General features: G+C 40.1%; 3 non-coding genes across 3 annotated transcripts; all 3 read left to right on the top strand.

The window, feature by feature from the left end:
• Positions 1–367: 367 nt before the first annotated feature.
• Positions 368–439, top strand: trnah-gug (transfer RNA histidin (anticodon GUG)). Its single transcript has one exon. It is a non-coding gene; the product is annotated as a tRNA-His (tRNA).
• Positions 440–4,527: 4,088 nt separating this feature from the next.
• On the top strand, positions 4,528–4,600 carry trnak-uuu (transfer RNA lysine (anticodon UUU)). The gene has a single exon. It is a non-coding gene; the product is annotated as a tRNA-Lys (tRNA).
• Positions 4,601–4,714: 114 nt separating this feature from the next.
• Positions 4,715–4,796, top strand: trnas-aga (transfer RNA serine (anticodon AGA)). Its single transcript has one exon. It is a non-coding gene; the product is annotated as a tRNA-Ser (tRNA).
• Positions 4,797–5,000: the final 204 nt, after the last annotated feature.

Here is a 5,000-nt window from a genome sequence, read left to right as displayed (position 1 = left end):
CAGGTTTTAGTCGTGGCCGAGTGGTTAAGGCGATGGACTAGAAATCCATTGGGGTCTCCCCGCGCAGGTTCGAATCCTGCCGACTACGTTTAATGGCATGCGCCTGCTTTAGGCCTTGTTAGAACTTTAGAAAAAAAAGTAAATGTGACAATGGGCAGCGACGCTGCAAGGCACCAAGTAAAAAGACTGCCGACTACGTTTGACGGCATGCGCCTGCTGTAGGCTGTAACCTTCTGGAGGCCTTGTTAAAACTTTAGAAAAAAAAGTAAATGTGACAATATTACCCTTGAAAAGAGTTATGTTGGCAAGGAATAGTTTTGTCTGCAAGCTCTTGTACTGAGCCACACGTCGAGGAGACCGGTAGCTCGCCGTGATCGTATAGTGGTTAGTACTCTGCGTTGTGGCCGCAGCAACCCCGGTTCGAATCCGGGTCACGGCAACTTTTTCTGGGTGGCTTTGAAATTGAGCTCCAAGTTACCACCTCTGCTCACCCCGTCCTTCAGACCACTTTTTTTGTTGTTGCCCGGTGCGTCCTTGTTTCAAGTCCCTGGTCGGGCGATCAAGGCTCTTTTTTTTTTTCATTTCAGCCCATACGATTAATTTTTATGAGGGTTGAAGATTCACAATCTCATCATTTAATGTTGTTTTTAGTACTATTATTATTTTGTATTAATATTCATAATATGTATCTGTTTTATTACATGTATACACATTATTATTTGTAATCTTTGCATTTGTGATTATAATGTTTTGAAGATGTGGGAGAGAGAGAGACTTTAGGAGACTTTGTGATAAGTTAAACTGTATGAGTGAATGTATGTTGGAGTGAGACAGAAAGTTTATGTAGTGTATAGTTTCCATCAGGGATGGATATACATTCCATAGTAAATGGAAACCACATGTTCTTGTGGTCATAGGTATGTGTTACTATGGTGATGCAGTTTTTTTCTTGGTCAGTGGTATAAAGACTGAGACCCTTTGTTCAAAAAGTAGGAAGAGATGGTAACGATGCAGAATGAAGACCTCTGTTTCTCTTCCTCCTATGTCTTATAAATATTATAAATAAATTCGAGAGATCTCTTGGCAAAATCACTGGTGTCTCTTTTCATGGGGAAAGCAAAAGAAGTTTTTTTAGATCAACAATTTGGCGTCACGGGAACAGGATGCATGTCCAGGCATTCGTCTCAGTCATTGCAGGTAAGACTTTTTGCTTTATAAAAAGTTCTAAGTCTGCCTGATGATTAGAGACAGTGACTGAAACTGCTGAAAAGAACTGTGTGATTTTGGGTACCAGTTGTTTTGCCAATGAATATAAGACATAGTAAAATTAATATAAATACCAAAATGAATAAAAATTAAGTCTGAGATAAAATCCAAAGTATTTGAAAAGAAAGAAAAAAAAAGGAACTGTTTTGAGTTTTAAAAAGAAAACTAAAATACTGAAAAGCATTAGAGTTAACTTTTCTTAAAATTTTTTCTTTTGTTCTGTGAGTGAGGGAGAAAGAGAGCGAAGCAGCCCCTCCCTTCAGAATTGCCTGTACCTTCACACACACACATCCAGTTGGTGAGGGAGAGAGGCAGGGAGCCCCACACACACATACCTATACACACACACAGCCTGCAGCTCTGAGCACACACACATACATATACAGACAGCCTGCAGCTCTGAGCACACACACAGACGCATCACATAGGCTGCAGTTTCTGAACATAGACGCACATAGTAAATCATCACATGTCCAGAGAAGGAAAACACAACCGGTGATGATCTATTTGATCCAGATTGGACAAATATAATAACTGAAGCTGAAAGGAAATATTCACAAGCACCAGTGAAATCCGCGACAACAGTAACGCCTCCACCTTGCAAACCAATTTATCCACCTTTGCCTGAGCAATACACAAGTTCATCTAAAACATCTGACGCAGCCTCAAGCTTCAAGATCAAACGGAGGTCCAGTTGACAAACTGTTTATTGCATCTGCACAAGCAGCTCCAATAATAACAAGATCTAAATCAGCCCAGCCAAGCAGAGACATGATGAGATGTACACCAGCTCATAATTATGGATCTGACTGGGGTGATGAGACAAGAGATGACGACATGATCACAATTGACAAAATCGGTCCTGAATTTTCTTCACCTGTGATTAAAAGGGAAGAGTCGCAACCTGAGATGATGACCGAAGAAAGACCGTTTACTCCGGGAGAACGACAAGCCATTCTCTCAGCCTTGCCTCCTCTGAAGAGACAAGATCCAAACACAGAGTTTTGGCGAGAATTAGACTCTCTGGTTGAAGCACATCAAATGACACTAAAAGACATTCACACCATTGTGAAAGCTAAAATCCCAAGAGACCGATGGGAACGCTTGCCAGCAGTGATAACATCAGCCCAATGGGTAGACTTTGGGGTTGATGGCCAGGAAAGACACCTGGGTCTTTGGCAAACATTAGACGAATTTCGAAAAGAAATCCAAGAAATCTTGGGAAGTGGTAAAATTCCATTCACATCAGTGACATTGATTAAGCAAAAGGATGATGAATCTCCAGATGAATATGCTCTGCGTAAGTGGAATGCTTATGAGAGATGGGCTCTCTGTGCAAAGAAACAACCTGACAGAGATGATGTACAATTCACTGACAAACTTGTGGATGGCTTTAGCTCTAAATACCAACAAGCCTTATCACTTGGAGTCAATCCAGGCGAAACGTTTGACCAAATTATGCAATGGACTGGCCGTCTAGAGATGGTGATGAGATCAAACCTGGAAGAAGGAAACAAGCCAAACCAAAGAGGAGTGGCGACAGTTCAATACAACATGGACATAGAGAGGTGGTTGAAGATTTGCAGCAACTGTGGAAAGCATGGACACTTAAGGAAAGACTGTTGGGCTAAAGGAGGTGGAGCAGAAGGTCAAGGTCCATCTTTTAAACAAGTCATTGTGAAAAAAACATGATGAAACCTCTCAAGGGAGGACGTGGACTGAAGCACAAGTTCGTCAGCTCATTGAAGGAATTATGTGTAACTGATTACTGGAACAGCAATGGTTCTACTTCCTGATGTTATGCCACCTGCAGAAACAGGCTCTACTTTGTTTCAAGAGAAATTAAGATGTTATTTCACAATGCTGGACAAAATTACCAAAGACAATAATAGAAAGTGAATTCAACAGCAATGGGATGAAAACACACCACTACTGATATTCCACACATTCCTGAGTTAGGCAGTTTTGTTATAGTCAAGCATGTTGTAAAGGGAAGGGTGTAGGAACAGATAGATGGTATCATTGGTTACAAGTTAAACCTTGCTTAGTGAATAACAAAATGATGATGGCCTATGGTTTAAGATTGAGCAAATTTAAGAATTATTCATTTTTTTTAAATACTGGGAAAAGTGATGATTAATTGTTTTTCTGTTTCCATTTCAGGAATCAAGTTCATTGACATTAATTAGAGATGGTTAGAAGTTATTCTTGATAAAAGACATTGATAAAACCGAGAATGGAAAATTCGGAGTGAGAGTGAGACTACATACAAAACACAACCTTACAAACAATGAACACCCGCTTACTGATTTACAACCCCAAGGGATAGGACCCTTTAACATCAACGTTTATTTTAATTTCTTATTTTGGCTCGGAACTGGAGGAGTTAATTAATTAACGAGTTAATTAATTAATGAGTCCAGGCACGGGCAGAAGACTTTTTTAGTTTTTCTTTTCTTAGATGATTGGGGTTCATTTTAAATGCTTACACATAGATGTTAAATGACACATAGCATACGGGGACATAACATGGGTTGGGTTTTTGTTTGTTATTTCTTTTCTTTTCTGTTTCAATTCTTTTGTCCTCTATGTCTATGTCTTGGTCTACTATTTCTCCTCAGCACTATCACTTCAATAGGTTGGCCACCTGGAGATGATGGTGTGGAACTGACGGCCGTAGTTCCAGAGGAGGGACTGAAGATTCACAATCTCATCATTTAATGTTGTTTTTAGTACTATTATTATTTTGTATTAATATTCATAATATGTATCTGTTTTATTACATGTATACACATTATTATTTGTAATCTTTGCATTTGTGATTATAATGTTTTGAAGATGTGGGAGAGAGAGAGACTTTAGGAGACTTTGTGATAAGTTAAACTGTATGAGTGAATGTATGTTGGAGTGAGACAGAAAGTTTATGTAGTGTATAGTTTCCATCAGGGATGGATATACATTCCATAGTAAATGGAAACCACATGTTCTTGTGGTCATAGGTATGTGTTACTATGGTGATGCAGTTTTTTTCTTGGTCAGTGGTATAAAGACTGAGACCCTTTGTTCAAAAAGTAGGAAGAGATGGTAACGATGCAGAATGAAGACCTCTGTTTCTCTTCCTCCTATGTCTTATAAATATTATAAATAAATTCGAGAGATCTCTTGGCAAAATCACTGGTGTCTCTTTTCATGGGGAAAGCAAAAGAAGTTTTTTTAGATCAACAGGGTTCCCACGCAACACGCACACTTTCTCAAGCAAGAGCCCGGATAGCTCAGTCGGTAGAGCATCAGACTTTTAATCTGAGGGTCCAGGGTTCAAGTCCCTGTTCGGGCGTTAGAGGCTCTTTTTTTGTCGAGTGCTACGTTTTGCTGTTGAGTTCTTGCATGGCACCTGGGCAGCGACGCTGCAAGGCACCAAGTAAAAAGACAAGCTTGCTACAGCCAGGTTGTAGTCGTGGCCGAGTGGTTAAGGCGATGGACTAGAAATCCATTGGGGTCTCCCCGCGCAGGTTCGAATCCTGCCGACTACGTTTAATGGCATGCACCTGCTTTAGGCCTTGTTAGAACTTTAGAAAAAAAAGTAAATGTGATAATGGGCAGCGACGCTGCAAGGCACCAAGTAAAAAGACTGCCGACTACGTTTGACGGCATGCGCCTGCTGTAGGCTGTAACCTTCTAGAGGCCTTGTTAAAACTTTAGAAAAAAAAGTAAATGTGACAATATTACCCTTGAAA

Source organism: Pimephales promelas, chromosome 5 (assembly GCF_988280905.1).
Source record: "Pimephales promelas chromosome 5, fPimPro1.hap1.1, whole genome shotgun sequence".
Taxonomy (NCBI): Eukaryota; Metazoa; Chordata; class Actinopteri; order Cypriniformes; family Leuciscidae; genus Pimephales; species Pimephales promelas.
The sequence above is the reverse complement of the archived record's forward strand: the minus strand, read 5'-3'. Positions and strand labels throughout refer to the sequence as shown.